Consider the following 23673-nt stretch of genomic DNA (forward strand, 5'->3'; position numbering starts at 1 on the left):
GATATAGCTGTTTACATTTGTTTCTGGAGAACTGATTGTATTTTCTAAATATTTTAAAGTTATACAAGTGCTAAAATGCTATTGTGTATCTTATTGACCAGTTGGAACTTCAGAAAAGTAGGGACACGGGACTGACTAGAGTTAGACTGACAACTTCGCAGCTGCTAAGAAATGAACCTGATTGCTATAGAGAATGACTCGAGTGGCTACAGCTGGGAAAAACAATCTGGTTCTTTTTAGGCACAGAAGTGGGGTATCATAACCAGGACTAACTCGAATAAAGAAATTGCAGTGGGAGAAAATATTTTTGGAAACAAGTTTATTTAAAAGGGAGAAGAAATTTCATTTAGGAGACTTTAATTCCTCTGTAGGAATAAAAGATTTACTTAGAAATGGGTGTTGACATTTACTTTTGAAAGTTTTTTAATTGCTGACAAAACATTATAGTAGAAGCTTTCATAATTTACTTCCACATAATAGACATGACAGATAAACCAATGCTTTCTAATCCTTTTAAAAGTCATGGCACTTGGGCTATCTGTGTGCATGTGCATTTGTGTGCACTTACTAAGAATGAGTTGTATTAGTCCTGTGACTGCTTATGCTAATTTTGGCAGGTGTTATTTTATTTATGAGATTTAATTAAATAATATGCAAAATGATGATTCATGAGTACAGGGAAAATACATTTATTTTCTTCTATATGCACTAAGATGAATACTTTAGAGAAACTCCCTAAAGGCAAATCATTAAAAAGAAATTGCTGACAAATTGGTTTTGACAAAGAATTTTAAAAGATCCAGGGATAGAGGGAGAGTAAAATGTATGGAAGGATTTTTACATTCAGACTGATATTTCTATTCTTTAAATAAATTGGCTGAACGTATATTTATTATGGAAGTGGTATATAAGGTCTTTAATTAGACACATTATTACTGATGAATTTTCTTTTGTCTAATCAAAATATTTAAATGGCATGTTCATTATCTTGATTTCTAAGTTAATAAATTTGTATACTTTACCAGTATACCCATCAAATTAGAGAAGATGGGTTCCTTTCTCTCTGGGTTTGCTCGGACTTGCCATTCGTAAAGCTATCTGATCATCTAAGCTGGACAATATATAGATGAGTATGATTTGATATGAAAAATGACATATGAAATACATTTTTGACAAAATAAATGTTATCCTCAGGATAATTAGTTTCATATCCTAAACCACTGATTTTCTGGAGGCATTGTTAAAGAAGCATTTGGAGAGGCCTTTGATCAATATGATGCAATGACTATCCCATTCTCCCAGAATGATCAATAGAAGCTATGGCAGAGTATATAAGTAGCCTCACCACTGTGCTTGCAGAAATTCTCTGATCCTCTGCTAATCTCTCTCAAAATGGAAAGTGATGCCTCTAATTGAAAACAGGTTTGGCCAACACTATAAGAAATTGGAGAAAGGATTGAAATGATGGTTGGCCTCTAGGATAAGGTATCTATGTGTGGATAGATCTTACTATCCAATCTTACTCTTTCCCCAAAGAGAAGTGTGGATTTGACAGCTCATATTCCAAGACATTGATAGTATGCATCTTAAAGTATAGTATGTTTTAGGATGGCTCCTTCCATTCTCTCCTTCCAGTTCAGTGAGTGGATGGGTACTAAAGAACACTTGCATATTGGAGGCTTTAGACCAATTAAAATGTCTGTGTTCTAACTACGGTAGTCAGAGCACTGAGATCACTTGGGGACTGTCTTGTGATGTAATTCAGGTTTACCCCTTGCTCTCTTCAGAGACCACCAATTGGAGTTAAATATTTTATTGTTTTATGTGCAATGTATATGGTGACTATGAAGAATATGGAAATACCATCATTAAAATTTTTGATCAGGAGATACGTATAGTCCTTTAATCACAGAATTTGGTATAAAGTCATACTTATGGAAGTAAGCTTGTTTCCTGTCAGCATTTTTGGAAAAAAAATATTGGAGGTTGACATTTAATATCTTCCCCAATACCTTTCTTTAATTAAAAAAAAATCTAATATAAAGTATAATAAATACAATTATTTTTTTTAAAAATCTATCTTCACATAGATGCCTCCAAATCCTCTTCATAAGTGTCTCCCTTTTCTATATCATATTATCATTTTCTATGTCATGATGCTAAAAAGGTTAAGAAGTCCTGGCCTTAAGGGAACTTATATTCATATATATTATACATTTCTAATCCTTAGGGGAACTTCAAGAAATCATAAAGATTCCAGAATGGAGGATTAGAACTTTTCTTTGGAGTAGGAGAAGCTATGTGTTTCCTCTGATCACTCTGTATTATTGTTTTCTAAATTTCATTCACTTTCTCCATTTGTTGTTGGTATAGTCGATAGGGGCATGCAAGTATCTTTCAGTTGGGAAATGTACCAACTCATATAATTTTAAGACCAAATGAGACCTAGAAAATCTAAAACATATATTTTCCACTCAGACAAACATTTTTGTTCATTCGAACAAAAGAGTAGTTTTGTTTCAGCAGTTGGTATGTTAAAGATATAAATCATTCAAAAACGCACAAAAACAAGTCACTCATCTTGATTTTTGTATCCAGTCAAGGCATTAAAAATCTAGACTCAGATTTAATTACATCATTGCTGCATGGTAAAAGCATTTAGAATTTTTTGAGGAAAATCCCTATTTTGATCATTGTTTTGTTTTGTTGTTTTCTTGACTTGGAGACTCCCAAAGCATCTATCAAGGAATCAGGTGATGAGTACAGTCATTGAATTGCCTGAGAATGAGTCACAGCTCTGACCTCACATTTTAAGCTCAAGTACAAGTTTATAAATACTCATTGTTTCAATTATGTCAATTATGTTTATAGCCCTAACCTTAGGCCTTTTGGGGGCAATTTTCTTCTTTTCTACAGTAACAATAAACTCATCAAGAGGGATCTTTAATTAACCATGTTGCCTTACTATTATTTTAGTAACTTCAAAAAATTGAATTTTGTTCTGGAGATCTGATCACTTTTAAAGAATAGCATAACCTTTACAAATTGCCTCATGGTTTTATTTTTCCTAATGTTTTTCTACATCATTCAAGATTTACAATAATGACAACTAAACTACATTTCTTTGGTACAAAACCACACACAGCATTTTGCATATTGAAGGTAATTTAAATTCCCCAGGGGTTTACTCACATGTGCTGATGATCAGTCACCTAGACTGTATGTCAACATCTGTCTTTTCCTGCTCTTCTGTTCTCACCAGGCATTAATTAATTAATTAATATCGTTAATTAGAGCCATTGAGTCCTGATTGCTATAGAGATTTCCTTCACCATTCCAAAGGAAATTGTGTGCCATGTATTTTAACCGATAAAGAATTATCACACTTAACTGGGACAAATATGTTTCTTCTCAAATTGTGAAGCAAATTTACCGAGCTGCTTAGTATTGGGCTCTTGGCTGTTTAAGGAGACCTCAGTGATGATTTTCTTTTATTTATATGTGTATGCTTCTAGGATAGCACCACGTTCTTGAAATATTTACGGGAATCTGCAAGGCCTAGTATATGGTAATGCATAAAATGTGTCAGGCTGCAATCGCAAGCTCCCTTTATCTTCCATAGTTGACTGATCCTGCACCAAGCAAATGCTCAACTTTCATTCTCATCAGGAAGAGATTCTTATAAACAGATTTCTAAGTCCCACGTGCACACACACACACACACACACACATACACACACATGGGCCCTTAAGGGATTCACCAAGAGAATTCTCTAGGTGAGTCTGGATATATTTGGTTTATAAGATATACAAACCTGAGTCTCTGCCTATAGAACCCCCAAAGTATTCTCAATCCTCCTGCAAGACTGTTAGTTTTATATGCTAATTTATACTCTATTTCATCCTACTCAAGATATAGAGACCTCATTAAGCTAATTACTTAAACAGTATATTTATTTTGGAATATATAGAGTTGTAAAAGAAATTTCAGTTGAAATAAATCATTATGGAAAGTAACCTTGTAAAACATTCAAAGGAATTTCTTGTCCTTTTGATAGTAGGTTTAATTCCCATTAATTTTGATGGTGGTTATGTGTACATCTAAAGAGAGATTACCACATATTTTTTGAAGGTGACTGCTATTAGGCCCAAAGATCTCTAAGTTCTTAAATATAGAAAGTAAAGCACTGTTCTTAAAAAGCTGCACATGTCTTATGTACAAATTGTACTCATTTATATTTGGGACGGCTGAAGTCATTGGGAGTTGTGTGGCAGAAACTAGTGCAGGAGCCTCAAAATATGTCCTTGTTGATATATTAATAGGCTGGTAGAATTTCTTCCTCAATACTCTGATTATTTGAATTATATATAGATCTCTAAGTCATCGGCATTTAAAATCCTCTTCTATTATAATGAATTGTTCCATTATTCACTTTCATTTTGTTTCAATACACTCCATATTCCCATTAGTTGAATATGCTTTAGAAGTTATCATTTGGGGATTCAGGAGTGAATGAATAATGTTTGAAGGGTAAGAAATCTGGACAAGAATATTATCCTGTGTTTAAAATAATGTCTTATCACCATTTTACACATATAATGGAGAGGTGTCATGATTCTTGAACTCCCAATCCTCCTCCAAAGAAGAGAGAATTAGAAGTTCATTAAGAGACCTTTAGAAAATAGGTTACATAAAATTAGCATTAGCGTTAGAGTGGCTAAGAACATTTACCTTATATTATAAAATACTGTCTACCACAAAAAATAGTATATCTCTTCTGACACATTTAAGATTCTTATGCATACTTGATGTATTTATATGCAGGGTTAGTCTTATCCATGTGCAAAATAGAAAGCTTCAAATAAAGTGTAATTTTTATAGGCACAAGGAAATCTTACATGTCCCACACACTCAAAAACTTGGGAGAATGATTGAAGGAAGGAAATATGAGCAAAAGGAAAATAAATAAGGCATATTGCCCCTAACACCACCATTAGTCATTTCCCTTCCCAAAGTCTTGACATTTATTTAATAGAAAAAAGATCACCAAATTTTAGTGTATAACTAAAATTAACAATTGTAATTTATAACCATTCTAAGTAAGTTGGTAAACCATTGAAATTGATCAGATTTTAAACTGAGAGCCGAGTTCTGATTTTGGTATGTGAGGTCCTGGGTGGGGAAGGACATCATGATTCAGCTTTCTGCTGGGTCAGGGGAGCCTGATACCAATGGAGAAAAGAGGAATACTCAACAGCTGTAAATTCAAGACATATTTGCTCAATTCCCATAATGTCTGATCATTCCTGATACTGAAGTAGTAGTTGTATAATATTTATGTGTTTAATTTTGAGTTTTTAAAATTAATTTTACTACTTTTGATAGGAAACCTAGGTGTATATAAATTCAATATCAAAGTAGTGAAATCTATTAGAAAAATGTGCTTTGCCATTATATTTTGCACAAAGTTGAGAAAGTACATTTATTGCTGACTTATTACTATGTTGAAAATAAATGAATTGATTCATTTTTTTGCAAATATACATTTTAATTGCATTGTTTTCTTTTGATTTAGCTCTGTTAGTTTGCTGATATACACATTGATATATCTTTAGTAAATTTTGGAATCCACTGTATTCTCTAGAAAATATTTGTATACACACAAGAGATTCTAGGCATATTAAATGAATATGCTGCATTAAAAATAGTAGCATTAAAACAATATTTACATATGAATAGTAAAATATAGGAAAAACTAACAAGGAACATCATTAATCATAGATTTTTTTTGGAAGCTAGAACATTATAAAAAATTGTCACTTAATGTTCTAAATCCAGAAGGTGGCACTCTTATACTGTATTATGCAAACTTCTAGGTATTTCTCTTTTTCTTAGTATACATACACACACACATTTAATGTACATATTCATGTTTACAAGTATAAACATATAAAACTGCATGCATTTATATAGTGAATGCTTGTCCACATGGCAACATTATAATACAACTTATTTTATCCACATCAATTTAATATTTTGCCAGCTATATGAGTTAACAATGTATTTCAGTAATTAATTTGGAACATTTTCCTAGATACAACAAATAATAGTTTTGTTGTAAAGTTAGCACATGAATGCACTATTATATAATTATTTTGTTACATTAATTTTACAATACAGTGTTAAAACAAAATCATTTTGTTATAGGGAATTCATATTCAAAGAAAAATCTCATCCACATACACCAGTTGTTTTTATGGTTTCAGCTGAATTGTTTGCAATAGAGCACAAATGTATCAGATATGATACAAGGTAATTGCAATGTTTAAATTCATTCTTTAATGTATTTAAATGTGAAGCTAGAAATATGTAATAAAATTCCATTCTAGATCAAGGAAAAAACAATGTGAGTTATGTCAAGTACCTAAGACTTTGATAACTGGGTAACCGATTCCTAGTTAAATAAACCTTACCAAGAAATGATAATATGCAGCAACACATGAGAAATAGAGCCTCAAGGGGAAAAACATAAAATAGCTCCAGACAAATATGTAATTTGAAAAATAAAGACTAATGTAAAATATACAAAATTTCAAAATAGTGTAAAAATGTAAATGAAATTAAAGTCACTCTACAGATGTGAAACTATTGTATTTGTGACAAAGCAAAATCTATTTTTTTCTAAGTTATGGATCCTAGTTCATTCATTATTGATTTTCTGTGTTATTTTCTCTTCACATTTTCATGGAGACAACATGATACAGTGGACAGAGCATGGGGCTTTAACATTAAACCGTGCTTGATGCATGCTTTTGCCTGCCTCATACTAGTGAGGTGACCTTGAGCAAGCGACTTAACCCATCTGAGAACCCTGAAGCCCTGTGGAGAAATAAGGGCAATGTTACTTAGCTTATACAGCAGTTGTCACAGATTCATAATAAAGGTTACTTTCTTTTATCTTTTAAAGTGTTGTTCTTGAGGTAGCATTTACAATGCTAGGTAAAACATTCAGGAAGAAATTTCACATTCCTGCTTTTTTTAAGCCTGATTACAGTAAAGGAGTCTTTTTTAAGTATTTTAAGTGTCTTATTTTTCCAAAGAAAATATATAAATTAATGTGCTTATTATAAAATTTTATTTCTTGAGACATTTGATTTTCTCAAAAAAAAAAAAAAACAGGAGGAATTTTTCTTTCTTCCTGTGCAAAAATGATTAGAATTGTCATTTCTCTTTTTGCTAAATTGCTAAAGAAATCTGGCATAATTTACATTTGTATTCCTAGGAAAAGTATTTCAAATTGGGTTTATAATATGTTTTATGACCTGATTACTAGAGCTTAATGGTTGTATTTGTGATTTGTTTTTATAAGAAATAAATGTATGCTCAAACATTTATAATTGAGAAGTGAAACATTTCAGACTCAATTAGATGTAATTCCCCCAAACTACAAAGTGATATCGTTGTTTGAAATGTTTTCTGTGTGTTTCCAATCAATAGGAACGTTAAATTGCTCAGAACAAAAACCTAATAAAAGAAAGAATGGAAATACCAAAAAGAACTGTGAACCATAGCAATCGATAATGGGGAAGTAATCCTAAATTTCTGAAATTTCTTTGGTAAGGGAAAACCAGAGTTAAACATCACACCCTAGAAAGTATTATAGACATTTTAAATTAGTTTTAAATAAATTTAATGTGTTACTTTCAAGTTAAATGTTAACTCAACTTTTAGCAATTATCTCAAGCAGCCTGGGGATTTTTATATATATAAAATATAATTTCATATGCATGTATGACTAGGTAATTTTTGGCTTATATCAACATATGTATATATCAACATATAGCATACTATTATGAAGGAATCCAAAATCAGGATTTTGAAAAAAACTTGATGACATAGAAGGATATTTGCGATAATTTTTCAGCCATCATTTCAAAATACTTATCAAGCATCCCTCTCGATGGGGCCCCTACTAAGTTCTGGGTTTGGTGTCCTGTACATGGCTGACACCTAGAAATATGAAGGACAAAATACAGAGTCTTCTTTTGGGAAGTCTCTTCTTTCTTCAGGAAGAATATAAAAACATAATCCCATTCATATAATCAACATACTGGTGGGGTCAATTTGGGTGATTTTAATACTTTTATTTACAAAAATACTTTTAATTACAAATATCCCAGTGTCTGAACAATGGGAATGTATTATTTGACAAATAGAAGAAAATAGATAAGCATAGGTACACACACACACACAGGCACGCACACGGTCTATACACATGTATGCATACACACACAGAAAAGCAGCTAAAGCCATAGATTTCATCGGACTTTCAGATACCAAATGAGAAAAAGAAATGATCCTCCTCCATCAACTGTAGCATAGGCGATGCCATCAAAAACTGTAAAAATATCAAAGAAGTAGATATAAGCCCAATTACAAAATTGCTCTAATGATGTTAGTCTGATGTTAGAAAAAAAAAATTGTGAAACCAGTGATCCTGTTCACACAGTCTTATTGCTTTTTATTTGAATCCTCCCTCTTCTTGATAACTTTCTCTGCTCTCTGGATCAGCACTGATATATTCTTTAATCTACTTTCATTTCCTTCTCCATTAAAATTTCTGTTATATTGGGATCTGGAAAATATTTTGATTCCAGTTTGAATGAATACAAAGACAATTTCACAGCACTTCCGTCAATAAAAAATGTCACACAGGGGACATTTATTTGGCAGAGGATTTTAGTGAAAACACACACACACACACACACACACAAAGGGCACACAGATGAGCACAAAGCAGTGCTTATTTTATTTTATGTTGTTATGGTATATATATAACTTCATTATGTTTCATGACGTGTTAGTGTCATGATATCCACTTATTCTGAGTGCTGCTTATTAGGTTTACTCCTTTCTTCTTTAGACTTAATCTTCGAGCTTTATTTTTCTATTTTGAATTGTGCGTACCATATTACCTACAGAATGACACACAAGTAACTTAGACATTTTTAACATAATTTTTTAACATAATTTTTAATGCAGTTTTCACACTCAAGTTTTTTTTTTCTTATTTTTTTTTAATTTATTTTTTATTGGTGTTCAATTTACTAACATACAGAATAACCCCCAGTGCCCGTCACCCATTCCACACTCAAGTTTTAAAAGCTACCTAACAACAATTTTTGACATATTTTCAGTGTTAGAATGTTACACTTAGGTGCATTTGCATCAGACATTAAAAAACTCAGAGGAAAAAATAAAAAGTCCAAGGACCACAGGTTCAGAATCTTAGATCTGTATTTGAAAATTGTTTAGCATTTTCTTTTTTAAACCACTTTATTGAGGTGTGATCGATAAGGAAAGAATTATGCATACTTAATGTATACAACTCAGTAAGTTTGGGGTAAGTATACATCTATGAAACCATCACGACCATATAAGCCATAAACATATCCATTACCTCCAAGTTTCTTCTTGCTCCCTTTATTGTATTTTTTAAAATTTTTGTTTATTTATGATAGTCACAGAGAGAGAGAGAGAGAGAGAGAGAGAGAGAGGCAGAGACATAGGCAGAGGGAGAAGCAGGCTCCATGCACCGGGAGCCCGACGTGGGATTCGATCCCGGGTATCCAGGATCGCCCCTGGGCCAAAGGCAGGCGCTAAACCGCTGCACCACCCAGGGATCCCTGTATTTTTTTTTTTTTAATTTTGAGGTAAAAACAATTAAAATCTATCCTCTTAGGAAAATTTAAATATGCAATACAGTATTCTTAGATAGGCACTCCATTGTGTAGTAGATCTCTAGAACTTATTTATCTTTCATAAGTGAAATTTTATACTCTTTAACCATTAACTCCTCGTTCCCCTAGCCCCTGGCAATCACCATTCTATTCTATGTTTCTATGAGTTTGACTACTTTAGGTTCCACATAAAAATGAGATCATGCAGTTTTTGTCTTTCTGTGTTTGACTTATTTGACTCAGTATAATGTCATTTGGGTCCATCTAGGTAGTCACAAATGGCAAGATTTCCTTTATTTTTAAGACTGAATAATAATTTCATTGTTTGTATATACTATATTTTCTTTATCCATTCATCCACAAATGGACATTTAGCTTGTTTTTGTATCCTGCTATTGTGAATAATGCAGCCAGGAAATTGCTTGGTATTTTCATTCAGACATGATTTTTACTGCTTTTCAGATCTAGATGATAGTTCATAATAATATACTGTTGAAATACTACTTGTGTAATGTTCTAAAATCTGTATCCTCTCACTTATGAGAGAAAATAAATAGCTCAAAAAGTTTCAATTAGGTGGTGCTACCAATTGTACACTTTATATGATCAATAAATACTTATTGTTACTATTATTCATATAGTATTTCATATATGAAATTTATTCATATAGTAATATGAATACATTATTCATATATTGAGCATCTGTTCTGGATGAGGCTTTGCTGGTACTGGTAGGTGGATGTTCATGATCCTAATAGAAAGTTACCAGCTAATAGTGAACACTTTGTATGCACAAAGCACTTTTTATTAATATTAATAATTAATCCTCAGAGCATCTTCTTGAAATAGGTATTGTTTGTATCTCCATTTTATTTTATTAAGATTTATTTATTTATTTATAGGCAGAGACACAGGCAGAAGGAGAAGCAGGCTCCATGCAGGAAGCCCGCCACAGGACTCGATCCTGGGTCTCCAGGATCACACCCCAGGCTGCAGGCGGCGCTAAACCGCTGCGCCACCGGGGCTGCCCATGTATCTCCATTTTAGAGAAGAGAAAGTTTAGACCATGTGATCTGTCGAAGGCCCAGAAAGTATCTGGTTGTGCCAGGGTTAAAATAATTAATATTTTTTGAAAATAAAATAATTAATATTTACCCGGAGGACAAATGCTTAAGCCTTGGATTCCACAGGTAGTGAGAAATGATAGGAAATTGAGTCACTAAGCTAAAGGACATTATACATTATCTTGTCCTATTCATTTTACAAATGAAGAAAATAGAGCATAATGAATTTGTGCTTTCTCTATTGTCACAAATTTAGAGGCAGAATTGGAATATTACTCTACTCTCATTATTTAGTGTTTTGTATTTGGCATAATTTTCTAAACTAGCCTTGTGGGAAAAAAAAAAAAAAAGCCTTGTGCCAATTGGCAAACGAGATCTCATCCCTTTTCTTCCTAATATGTCCACAACTTATCCATTATGTATTTTGAATGATTATTTTAAAAACAACCAAACAAAAAATAACAACAAAAACCTGATTTAGGGGACTTTTTCCAAAATCTCTAAGTCTGGTATTTGTGAGATCTTGAATACATTTATTTCTGTGACAATGAGTTCATTTGTGTAATTTAAAAAGTTGAACCAAATATCATGAACTATAGTATCTTGTACCTTTTAAAATGCATGGCATATACTGCTATTTTTCATTCGCCTAATTGTACTCTTGGGTATTATTGAACTATCAGTTACCATTGAAAATAATATTTTACATCTGTGCAACTGAAGAACTCATTCAAATTAACACATTTATTCCTTATAAGTGAACTGCAGATGTACTATTTTTAAATTCCCTGTACAGTGGAGGAAGCAGAAATTCAAGAGGTTAATTTCAACACTACTCATCTAGTAAATGGTAAAATGGAAATTCGACCACAGTTCTGATTCAACGTCCATTAAATAGTCTGCTAAGTTCAGTAGTCTTTTGAATAAAGCACAGTTTTACAACCTATGATGTGACTAAATGAGAAATCAGAGGCATGAAACATGAACAAAAATTGAAAGGAGCAGAATCTGTAATAAATATGGGAAGGAAATTAAAAGTAAAATAACTACTAGTGGAAGGACTTGAAATGTATTAGAAAAATGGAAGTTAGCATTTCCTAATCAATCCCTCAATATTTGGACATTTTAAAGGGCGAGTAATTGACTTCGGAATTTGGAAAGTTATCACTGAAATTTAGTCATTGCATTGTTTGAGCATTATTCTATTCAAAGCAATTAATTCACCTTTTAACATAACTCCAATATTTTCTCTCTCTTGTCAGTTATTAGCTTTTGTCCTAGGTTGGATTTTAATTGCCTTTTTTTCTTTGTCATTAGATGTGATGCACACTTCAAAAATCAGTGATGATACAGCTGATGCACTTAATAAAATTTAATAATGATTCTGTGTGAAGTTATCCTTGTGTTTTTTACTTCAGTTTGAATAATTTTATAGTTTCTTTCTTGTCATAACTTATGTATTTAGGATATAGAGATCAATATGAGTGTCTGAAAGCAAAATGTATAGAATATAACAATATTTTGGCTGTTATAATGTGATTCTGCTGAGACAGTTTATTATAGTGAGACTATCCCTATAGGAAAAAAACAACATGTTTTTGCATTGCTACTCAATAATTGAGAAATTATTTTATTCTAAGTTGTTTAATTACAATTACAATCCAAATTAAGTTGTTTAATTACAGTTTAATCCAAAGACAACATACACTTATAATTTTTTTCTTATGAAAGTTTTGAATATCCAGTTATGAATTAAGTCATTTCACATGTGTATACATAATATATGTGTACATATATAATAGCACTCGGATTTATTCTTTAGGGTTCTGATGCATTTCATGTATATATGTAAGTATGGATGGATGGATATTTTCAGTATACTAAAGTTCATGAAAGTGTTGTAAAATATAATGCAATGTAGCATAAGAATTTAAGTGTCTTCTCCTGTGTCATTAACCACTCAGATGATAGAAAATATGTGGGAAAAAATAGCACATTGATACTATAATGCATTGGTGAAGGCTCTTGAACCAGAATATCAAAATTCAGTTTCAAACTTTTATACTTGAATCCGTGAATTGGGTTGAATTCTTTCTTAGTTTCCTAATCTGCAAAATAGGGATGATTTTGCAGATGAGGGGAAATTTTATGGACTTAATATATCCATCAATTTTGTTCCTATGTAAAGAGATTGCTTATAGTAGTTCCAAACAAAAGGTAATCACTCGATATGTTAGCATTATTATTATCATTATTATTATTATTATTATTATTATTATTATTATTAATTATTATGTAGCAACATTTTTATTTTTAACCTCTTTTTCCTCACTGGAGTACATGCATAAGTGATGAGGCAAACTTGGCTATGATTCTTTTTTTATTTTTTTTTATTTTTTATTTTTTTACAAGAAACTTCTTTCTTTTCTTTCTTTCTTTTTTATTTATTTATTTATGATAGTCACACAGAGAGAGAGAGAGAGAGAGAGGCAGAGACACAGGCAGAGGGAGAAGCAGGCTCCATGCACCGGGAGCCCGACGTGGGATTCGATCCCGGGTCTCCAGGATCGCGCCCTGGGCCAAAGGCAGGCGCTAAACCACTGCGCCACCCAAGGATCCCCTGATTCTTTTTTTAAAGATTTATCTATTTAGTTTAGAGAGAGAGTGTGTGTGCAAGCAGTGGGGAGGAGTAGAGGGAAAGGGACAGAGGCAGACTCCCTGCTGAGCATGGAGCTCAACAGAGGGTTCCATCTCAGGACCCTGAGATCATGACCTGAGATAAAATCAAGAGTCAGATATTCAACCAATTGAGCCACTTAAATGCCACCGGGCCATGATTCTTGAAGCATTTTTCCTGATTTTTGCCTCTGCTTTCTACCTCTAGTTTACCTTGGGATTTTCTTGGAATGCATCTGGAGCAACCCTTTTGAGGTCAGTGACACAGTTTTTACCTTTCATTATCTATGATAGGCACCAAAGAGAAGGAGGACCCCTAAGACCTAACAACATGCCATTTATATATCCTTAAATAGCAAAGCCTAAGGAGGAGCATCGTATGTGAATATTATAATTCAGTTCAGGCTGGTATGTATGCACAGACACCGAAGTGTATATGAAGAAATGGTCTTTAATTTGTAACCTCTGTTTCCCTTTTTGGCAGTTCTTTTTCAGGATTAGTAAGATCTGTTGGTTCTCTTAAAGTGGGTGATGGATTTCCAGCAGAAGCCAATCTTGTCTTATACCAAGATACTGATACTTATAATGTCATTGATGAGGATTATAAGATTTTTGTTTTTGCTCTTTCTTTTTCTTTTCCTTTTTTTTTTTTTTTTTGGCTCCAGATCAGCTCTTCAAATGACCATGAATTTCTACTGAGCCAGAAGTGCTGAAGAAAGCTTCATTACCAGTAGATAAAGTGCAATGCCATCATTCATTTTTTAATTTAGACTCTGCTTAAAGTGTTGGAGGTTGTAATCAATTACATTAACACATGATGCAATTTGACTCATTTGAGCAATTTCAATCAGGATTTCATCCTCATCATAGTGCTGAGACTGCTGTATTGAAAGTAAATAATGACCTTTTGATTGAAACAACGGATGTTGTCTTTCATGATTCTTTTGGACCTTTTGGCAGCATTTGACGCAGTTAATCATGACATTTTATTGGCTAGTTTATAGATTTTGGTAGGATTTTCTTAAATAAAAGTAAAATCAATTCAAAGTGTTATCTCTCAGTGATCTATTTAAGTGTCTGTTCGGTAAGGTCATTTGATCTCTACTATAAGGTATGACTCATAATGACTTTTTCTGCTTTCCTGCTTATATTTTGTACAAATGCACTTTCTTATAAACAAGTGTTTGATAGCTTTGTGACTTTATAAGATGTCTTTGGACAGTTTTTAACATCTCAGGTTGAAAAATTAGAGAAATGTGTTTGTTCCCAAAAGGCATTATAAAGTTGGTCCATTGTTATACTCCATTACTGTGGTATCCAATGATATAACTCTAGCTTCTAACTGTTATTTGTAGGGGGAGTAAGCTTACACAGCATATACATACACTTACATAGATACAAAGAGAATATGTTGGTAAGCTAGGAAATAAAAAACAGAGTAGCCTTCCCTAAATCAAACCATTTTCTTAGGAGTTACAGAGGTTAAATTGACCCAACTAATAGTAAGGCAGTTCTTGACATTATCTAAGACTTTACTCGCCTGAGGAGCCTAACTCTATTGGCGTTAGTTGCAAATATGCCAAAAGTAACTGGAAGCTACTTGATTATATTTTAGCTAAAAGGGACAGCTAAAATACTTATTTTTTTATATCTTATTATTCTTATCATGGGAAGATGGAAATTTAAATGAATGTTGTAGGATCACAAGTTGTCAAACACAGAAAGTATGGTTTTGAAAAAAAATGGTAAGCAGTAGGTCTAGAGATGATTCTCTAGCTTCATGGAGAAATCTAGTTAACAGTCTTTGAGAAGACTTTTCCAAACATATTAGAGTATTTGCTGGTGGAAGAGCCCTTAACCTGTGGAATTGTAAGAGTGTACCTATTCAAATTGCTTAACATAAGCATACTTAAAATGTATGGATTTATGAGCATGGCTCTCTGGTAAAAGTCCTGCATGCTATGCAAATATCAGAGTATAAAATGGAGATTTCTCATGACTGAAATGCATACACCTTTTTGGTGTAATCAATATAGCTGCAAATATTATTTAGAGGCTTCATATGCTACTCTGAACCAGAACACACTCTTATATAGCCACAGAAGACACAGCTGCAGTGGCATTCCTGGACTTCTCTCTGCTGATCATATATCATTATTATTTCTATACTTGAATTTATTTCATAGAGCTCAATCTCTGATTGTATGTCTGATTTGACAATGTATTTCTTTGTGTTATTGCACAAAGGATTAAGAAATTTGAGATTTGTTTAAGCATACCCATGGCTTTTTGCAGGTGCCAAAAGGTTGATAATCCTTAAATCTCTCTCTTTTTAAAATATTTTATTTATTTATTCATGAGAAATACAGAGAGAATGAGAGGCAGAGATACAGGCAGAGGAAGAAGCAGGCTCCATGCAGGGAGCCCAATGCAGGACTCGATGCCCAGACCTGGGATCACACCCTGAGCTGAAGGCAGACACTCAAACCGCTGAGCCACCCAGACATCCTCTTTTCTACTACTGCTTTCTCCTGAAATACACACCAAAGTTTCTAAATATATAATGAAAAAAAAAATATATAATGATTGTCTGCACTTTGATTCAACTTGTTCAAAACTTCACCCATCAGTTGTTGCTGCTGTCAAAACCTGCACTTGAAGGTACTGTCTATCATTCACTCCATTATATAACTAGAAGCCCAGATGTCATCCAAAGCAGAGTTTTCCATTGTAGTGTGCCCTGACCTGACTACTAATGTGCCTGGATATTGTTCACTTTTGCCCTATTGTCAGGTGATTATCTCTTGTCAAGGCCAAACTATCACAATGTGCTATAAAATACAATTGTTTTATTTGTGTTGCATGATGTAAAAAAAGACTTAGACTCCTTTTATATCCTAATTTCTGATACCTTAAGAAAGCATTCAATTTGGTCAAATCAATATCTGAAACACCTCTTGAAATGATTTCCTATTTCCTATCATTCCCCTCCTCCCAACTGTTCTGTTAAGAACTTTTTCATTTCTACCCTGGATTCCAGCCAGAGTCACAGAATTAGCCTTGATGAATCTAGTATACTTCCAAACCCAGTCCACTTTTCGTAGTGCTGCCAGAGTTCTTTAAACCCAGCATTCCATTTCTTTCTTTAAAAATATCCCAAAGATTATTATCGGAGTTGGTCAGATATAAAAACTATCATGTTTTGGCAGTTGGTTATTGCTGCATCCTTACCCCAATTCCCAAATATTCTATCAATATTTGCTTCATAACTCTGCTCTTCAAGGAAGACTTCACTTATTTCCCCCAACCTGGGAGAGGCATCAAACATCAGTACATAATGCCTATTGCAATAATATTCATTCTGTAGTGTTATTTATATTTTCCCATGATCCAAATATATGGTGGTTCTCCCCAAAACTGTGAACCTGTATGAATAAACAATTACATGAGCACTAAAATGGCCTTTTAGTTAAAAATTAGTAAATTCTCTAAATGTTTAAATATTTCACCATTTGTTATAGTATCAGTTTATTTTCTATCATTTCCATGCCATCAGCTATATCACTTTATTTTCCTACCAGCAATGCCAGTACATGCTCATTTCTCCTAACGTCTGTCAACTTTCATTTTCTTTTTTGTTTTCACTTACAAACCAATATAGAAATTACCATTATAGAAACTCCTAAGCAAACAGAATAACTTGGAAAGTACGATTTTAGTATAAAACTTGAACTTGGAAACAGATGAGTTTTTGTTAGAAATGAGTAAAATCAATATAGTTCATATTGGAGAACGTATCCAGGAAGAAGGAGAACATAGGCATGGCATGGGAAAATGAAGTCTTTGGGTAGAAATAAAGCACAAAGGCTTTTTGGGTAGGAGGAACAGAGTACAGAAACATACAGAAACAAGAATTAAAACGAGATTTATTTTAAAAAGTAAAATGACAAGTTTTAGTATATTTTGCTTGTCTAATAGAAATAAAGTTCATTTATTTTCATATGCCAATCTGTCACAGAGGATCTGTTTTGTTTTCTTACTATGCATAATTAATACACTATATTAATATATTAAAGTCCTTCATCTTCTAATTCTAATCCATGTTAGATTTAAATGTTTGTCCCAGGGACACCTGGGTGCCTCAGCAGTTGGGCATCTGCCTTTGGCTAAGAGCGTGATCCCATGGTCCCCGATTGAGTCCCACATCAGGCTCCCTAAATGGAGCCTGCTTCTCCCTCTGCTGTGTCTCTGCCTCTCCCTCTCTCTCTCTCTCTGTCTCTCATGAATAAATAAATAAAATCTTAAAAAATAAAAATATAGATAAAAATAAATCTTTGTCCCATTTAATTTTAGTTCCATAAAATAGAATCATTTGTTTTCTCTCACATTGTAATGAACCTAAATATCATAAAGTTTAGCTAATTTTTGCTGTTATTTAAAAATAACAAATGCTCATTATAAGAAATTAGGGAAATGTAAACAATAAAAAAATAGAAATCACATATAATCTCTTCACCCTGAAGTGTTCACCACTAGCAATTAATGTATTTCCTTTTAGACTACTTAAATAATTTTTTAAATCAATAGATTAAATGTTTCAGAGCACAGTTGAGCTTCTAGGGAAACTCATTATTTAATATTATAAGCAGTCAACCTTAGGTATAAAAATCCATTAGAAAAAGGAAGTAATTCTATTAATATTTCTGTGATAAATAAGTAAGTGATGTTAACTCATCTTCTTTGGAAATTGTGAATAAAAGAAAGCTTAAAGTCTGTAAAAGACTTTTTCAAGTCTTTAAAAGATTTGCCATTGCAAAGTTTTTAGTAGTTAACATTATTTTTGTAAAACTTTATTAATATCTTAATGTTATACTTTAGCTATATTCTACATAGAATATAGTTATATACTAAAACCTTGAGGGAATTAGATCATATAAAATATAACTAATTTCAGATAAAATTTGAACCAGAACTTATTTAGTGTCACTGAATTTTATTTTGAAATAAGACTCTACGAATTCTAAGAGAATCCCTAAATATGTATCTATTTGAGATTCTCATATTCAAATTCTAATTAAATTCATATTTGTCGTGGAAACAGTTGTTCAGGCTTAAAGGTGAGAATTTATCAGTAGCCTTTTGACATTTTAACAACTTAATTCTTAAATGCCTAATATGTGAACAAGTCATTCTCCTCACACCTCTAGAGTCAGAGTTTATTTGGCTCAGTCTTTTCACTTTTGAGTCTTCTGAATAACCCCTGGGTTTATATTTGCTTTTATCATCTCACGCTACCTCGGGCAACTCATTTTAAATCTTTGACATTTATTTTCCTTCCCTGTAGGGAGCCTGATGTGGGAACTTGATTCCAGGACCTTGGGATCACAACCTGAGTCCGAGGCAGATGTTCAATCACTGAGCCACCCATGCACCCCCAAATCTTTGAAATTTAGTATACTTATCTATAAAATGGAAACATTTGTTCAATTAATGCAATAATCAAATCAGTTTAAGAATATGAAGCTCCCTCACTAGGATAATGCATACTAAGGGTAGAAATGTATTAAGTGCAGTTTTTTTTCCCTAAAATACTCATTATAATCACACTATATCAAAAAAAGAAAATTTTAAGTCTGTGTTGGACAAGTAACAGATATTAGAGGGGCTAGAGGTAATTAAACATGAGCAGTGGGCTCAAGTTCACAATGTCCAAATAGTAACCTGCATATTGTCTGTTGTAGAGTCAGAAAGTACCAAATCCGAAGGAAACTTTGACATGAATCATATTCTGGGAAGGCTTTGAATCTAAGGAAATAATAGATTTTGCATAATTGACTATCTCACCACAGAAACAGCCTGTAGTGTCTGTGGCTCTTTTATATGGATAGACTCCAACATCACATTAAGGGATTAGATAATTCAAGTAAAAATATCCTGGAGGGCAAAATAAAGACTTGACTGAAGCTATACTCTTGAAGGTATTACCATCTTTCAACGTCATAGTTTCCTGGGTTTCCTTCTTCTTTTGTGAACATTGTTTCTGTCATCTTCACCGAATTCCCATCTTCTAGGTCACCAAAATGGCACCTTTTTGTTTCCTCCTATTTTTACTGGATCTCTTACCCTTGTGTTCCCCCAAAGTGATATAAATCTACACTGTCTTCAAATGAATGTTAAATTCGTAAACCTAAATATCCTATTTTACTTAATAATAGATTTGAAAAAAGTATCAGTAAATTCTAATTACTACAGCATAACTACTCAGAAATTAAATAATTTACATGTAGGCATATCTATTTATCTATCTAGCAAAGTGAATTTTGAGATTGAGATTTCCACTTGTGTGTTTGTTTTTTCCTTTTCACGCTGAACACTTCTTTTCTTATTTTTTTGTAAAGATTTAATTAATTAATTAATTAATTTATTTATTTATTTATTTATTTGACAGAGAGAAAGAGAGAGCCAGAGAGCACAAGCAAGGGGAATGGCAGAGGGAGTGGGAGAAGCAGGCTCCCTGCTGAGCATGGAGTGCCTTTGTGTGAACTCAATCCTAGGCCTCTGGACCATGACCTGAGCTGAAGGCAGATGTTTAACCGACTGAGCCACCCAGGCGCCTCTGAACACTTTTTCTCTTAGAAAATGAACCTGTATACAAAATTCCAGTTTCGGGACACATGCCTCTCTCTCCCTCTGTGTGTCTTTCATGAATAAATAAATAAAATATTTTTGAAAAACATTCCAGTTTCATTGTAAAGTGACCAATTATTCCATATGGGCAATAATTTGGGGAATAATTGTTAAAATAATAATCAATAAAATAATAATTAAACAATGGAACAAAGGAAAATTATCTCCAGAGATTCTACTTTTTTAATAGGAAAAAGAAAGAAAAAAAAGAAAAAAATCAAGTAACATAGAACATTGAAAGATCAATCAACAATCAATTAGGAATAAGCTATCTTTTGGATGTTACCTTTGTTCTGGTGAAGTAAAATATTCACTCTCTTAACTACCATGGGATGAGGAACATACAATTCTTAACACAAAATAATCTTCTTTTTCTCATTGTTCTTCTCCTCCTTATAGAAGCCTATCTTTTCACATTCCTTTTTTCCTCAGTATCAATCTATCTTTTTCAATTGCAATGTAACAGCTTCCTTGAACCACTCATTTGGCCTATCATAAGCTGATTTTCATTGTCAGTTTGTTTTAATGCATTTTGTTTAATCCCACTTGTTTATAGATAGAAAGTATCTTACGTGTTTGGTAACTAAGGGATGCAGATGGTTTTGTTTTATAAACTAAATATCAAGGGAAAGGGTATAGTAATTTATGGAAAAGGTATATTTAGTGCCAATTTTATGAGCCAGAAGGAATTTTATTTATCTTGTAAAAATGTAATTATTTCCCTTCACTTTCATTTTGAAAAACATTATTATTACATAGAATCAAATATCACTTTACCAAAGTTACAGATACATGGAATATTTATAATGTAGTTAACATGATTATGATATTATTTTGATTTTACAATGACTGGTGTTAGTCAGTCATCCAAACATGTTTATGAAGTGATTCTATAAGCAAGTTCAAATTTAACTTTAAAGCAAACAAGTGACTGGCTCATAGAGTGAAACATCCTCCAATTAACACCTAGGACAGGTGAAACAATACCAGTGACTATGACCAATAGGTTATCAGAGAACCTTCTATTGGTAAAAGATATTGAAAAAACAACTAATTCATACTTTGATCATGAGAAATGTAATACTGTGTTTAAAAAAAAAAAAGATTTTGTCACAAAAAACAACCTTACATTTTCCTAAGAGCATAATGTGTTTCTCTTTTTGATAGTATCTTAGTATCAAATTTTTATTATTAATGAAGAATTTAAAGTATAAGTAGATAGTGTAATTTAAATTCAGTTTTCCAAAGCCTTTACACAACATTATATCATTTCCATTGTTTAGAATTAAACATTTCAATAATCTGGTTTTTATTTCAATGCAGTAAATATTTTTTAAAAAATTCTTATTTATTTATTTATTTATTTATTTATTTATTTATTTATTTATGAGAGAGATTGAGAGAAAGAGAGAGGATGAGTAGAAGGGGAGGATCAGAGAAAGAAAGACGCAGACTCCCCAAGGGAGTGGGGAGCCCAATGTGGAGCTCAATCCCAGGACCCCGGGATCATGACCTGAGCCAAAGGCAGATACTGAACTGACTGAGGTACCCAGGTGCCTCTAAACTAGCTCTTTTCATGAAAGATCTAAAGAGAATATCTTCTTGAAAAAATTACATGTATCTTTGTAAAGAACTTTTTAAAATTTCTACTTAAGTATTTATGTTGAGGGTGCTTGGGTGGCTCAGTTGTTTAAGTGTCTTCCTTTAGGTCAGGTCATGATCCAGGATCCTGGGATTGATCCCACATCCGACTCCCTGCTCAAAGGGGAGCGGCTTCTCCTTCTCCCTCTCCGTCTGCTCATGCTCAAGATCTCTCTCTCAAATAAATAAATAAAATATTGAAAAATTATAAAAATAGCTAGTTCAGATAGAAAATTTATAGTAAAACCAAGATCAAAGTTTGTATTTAAATATGGCCAGTTTAACTGTATTTTATAAGCCACAAAATACACTCTTTTGTGCCTTGTTTTACAGGTAGAGAACTTAAAATACATGCCTGCTAATAGAGTCAATACAGTAACACTAAATGTATTAGCTGATCTTCAAATTATATCTTTAATAGATAATTATTAACTATCTTAACTATCAAACATATAGTGACAGTATAATGTCCTTAGATAGCCTACAGAAAATTTGTCCATTTTATTGTTGTGTTTCATGCATGAAAAATTCAAAAGATTAAAGAAATCCGTCTTAATACATAAATGCTTTTTTAAAAACAAAGGCAGTAAACACACACACAGAGTAGTACTGGCTAAGTTATTTGGAAGACTTCATTTTAGGGTTAATTTATGATAAGAATTTCAATTTTCTTTTGAAAAATTATAATAATGGTGTGACCCCAAAGTACAATTTATCCACAAAGATTGTTCCTCACTCAACTCCGTAGGTCAATAAAAGTCCATGTTACTCTTACTTAAAGAAAATTATAAATTATTATACTTCAAACATATGCTAAATAATGCTTTTGAATAAGCTAAGAGCTAGTATATGTATTAGGAAACAGTATGCATCTTTATTATTCACATTTATGGGGCTTTCTGCCATCACAGAATTCCCCAGAAGATGTCAATACAATGTAAGAAATTACATTCCAAATGGAAAACTAAATCAATGAAGGTCTGTGAGGACATTAAGGGTACAGTTGCAATATCAATACCAAATGACATGATCCCAGTGAATATCTGCAAATTCATTAGGTCAAAACAAAATAATTTTTTAAAATTAGTTATATATTAAAAGATATATTGGTAACAGTTAACATCACCATATAACTGAAAAATACACTGTACCCACAGTGCTGTTAAACCAATCCATAATTCTCCTTCTAAATATACCAGTGACTTTAAAATTATCAAAATAAGAGAATTGCTGGGAAAATTATTTGAAAAATAGATGATTGAAGATAATTTCTATTTCTGAAAATAAATATTATAACAATTTTAATTTTCTTTAAGCATATATACATATGTATGTTTGCATTTTTTTAAGAAACCGAAGCTTCATTTTATAATAGAGAGACATGATGGTGCAATCTAGCAATTTATGCACCCACATAATGACCTCATAAGGTCTTTTTTAAAGATCCTGGCCCAAGGGACAGCTTTATATTGTCCAGTACTTGTTGTCTCCTGCTTTTCAAAATTCCTTTCTATGCCATATTACCCTATTTTCCAAATCATAAATTAATTGGGCAGCCTGGGTGGCTCAGCGGTTTAGCACTGCCTTCAGCCCGTGGTGTGATCCTAGAGACCTGGGATCGAATCCCACCTCAGGCTCCCTGCATGGAGCCCACTTCTCTCTCTGCCTCTCTCTCTCTCTCTCCCTCTCTCTCTGTCTCTCATGAATAAATAAATAAATACAATCTATTTTAAAATTAATTAATTAATTAATTAATTATAGCAGAAAGAATGCAACTCAGAAGATTTTTTCTGTAAAGAAAACACCGCGGTAACATTACTAGCCAATGACAAGGTTAGAACTAGAAGACAGCCTAAATTACAAG

General features: G+C 32.6%; 1 pseudogene across 1 annotated transcript in view; it reads left to right on the forward strand.

Moving 5' to 3' along the window:
* The window catches only part of LOC144287922 (ferritin light chain pseudogene), a 119655-nt pseudogene extending 99441 nt beyond the window's left edge, over positions 1-20214 (forward strand). Inside the window, exons 2-4 of the transcript XR_013355744.1 lie at positions 13690-13736; positions 15851-16142; positions 19930-20214. The product of XR_013355744.1 is annotated as a ferritin light chain pseudogene (transcript). The remainder of the gene's footprint in view (positions 1-13689; positions 13737-15850; positions 16143-19929) is intronic.
* Positions 20215-23673: the final 3459 nt, after the last annotated feature.

The sequence above is a fragment of the Canis aureus genome, chromosome 17 (assembly GCF_053574225.1).
Source record: "Canis aureus isolate CA01 chromosome 17, VMU_Caureus_v.1.0, whole genome shotgun sequence".
Classification (NCBI taxonomy): Eukaryota; Metazoa; Chordata; class Mammalia; order Carnivora; family Canidae; genus Canis; species Canis aureus.